This window comes from Monodon monoceros, unplaced genomic scaffold (genome assembly GCF_005190385.1).
Source record: "Monodon monoceros isolate NGI ecotype Baffin Bay Population unplaced genomic scaffold, NGI_Narwhal_1 Super_Scaffold_12, whole genome shotgun sequence".
Classification (NCBI taxonomy): domain Eukaryota; kingdom Metazoa; phylum Chordata; class Mammalia; order Artiodactyla; family Monodontidae; genus Monodon; species Monodon monoceros.
Window position 1 is genome coordinate 71467797 of NW_021703768.1, and position 1561 is coordinate 71469357.

Consider the following 1561-nt stretch of genomic DNA (forward strand, 5'->3'; position numbering starts at 1 on the left):
AAGACCCATTCCTTTCGTCTGACAACTTGGTTAGTTATTTATCAAATTCCTTTCTTCTTTCTTTCTTGTAGTTGGTATGGCTTTGTGACTAAGTTCTACTCAGTAAAATGTGGGCAGGTGTGATGTGCTTTACTCCAAGACTAGGCCCATCAAAAACTCCCTGCTTGATTCTCCAGGCTCTTTACCTGTTTGCTGACTCAAAGTGAAGGATTCCGAGGCCCTGAGATGTGGTGTAGTTTTAATAGAGGGGAGTCTAGATCTCTGAATCATTGTGGAGAAGGCAGCTGCCCCACAGCTGTATAGGACTGTTATGTGAGTGAGCAATGAACTTATTTCTTAGGCCATTGAAATTTTGAAGTATATCCATTATATTAATTAGTGTTACTTTAATACTTGCAACGCTACCAACAGCCTAATTGTCAGCCTGTCTTGGAATGGCATGTTCCATTCTTCATCCTTTCTGTTACCACCACATCTTCAAGTGTTCCTTCCTTTTCGGTCTCACTATCATGACTCTGTACTGGACTTGCATCATTTGAACTTCGATTGTATCAAGAGCCTCTCTTAGCTGGTCTCTGAGTCCTTAGTTTGACTCTCTTCTAATTCTCACCATGTACTGACAGAAGATCAATCCTGTTCTGAAAACCTCTGTTGGCTCTTAATTGTCTAAAGCTGTGGTAAAGAATGGGTAGCCTTGGGATGCATATGACCTGTAGACACATTTTGCTTGGCTGATGCCATGTGCTTTTTTTTCTTTTAACTGTGTAGTTAGTATTTAAAAATTGAGAGAATAGAAAACCCCCACATTTCTGTCTTCTCTTGGCAAATAAATGATCCGGCAGAGTTGGGTCCCCATTTTCACATGGAAGCCATCAGCTGGAGCAACTTATGCGCTTTACAGTTTGCCCTCATCCCCACCTGTATTAGTCAAGATTATCCAAAGAAACAGAACCAGTAGGAGATCTATCTATCTATCTATCTATCTATCTATCTATCTATATATATCTCCTATTGGTTATGTATATATACAGAGATTTATTATAAGGAATTAGCACATGCAGTTACAAAGACTGACAAGTCCCAAGATCTGCAGTTGGCACAGTGGAAACTCAGGAGAGCTGTCAGTGTAGATCCATTCCCAAAACCAACAGGTTTGAGACCTAGGAAGAACCAGTGTTTCAGTTTGAATCTGAAGGCAGGAAAAAACCCATGTCCCAGTTCTAAGGCAGTCAAGCGGCAGGAGTTCCCTCTTACTCAGACTTTTTGTTCTATTCAGGTCCTCCACCCACATTAGGAAGAACAGTCTACTCAGTCTGTGGATTCAAATGTTAATCTCGTCAGGAAACAGCCTCACAGACACACCCAGAATGGTGTTTGACCAAATATTTGGCTACCCTGTGGCTCAGTCAAGTTGACACACAGAACTGACCATCACCTCGTGCCATGGTCCCTAGTGATTTATTCTGCCTGCTTTGCTTAGTTCTGTTACCTATTGTACCACGGGGCATTTGGGTGTGAGAATGGAAAGTAAATTTCATAAAGACAGGGATTTTTTTCACAG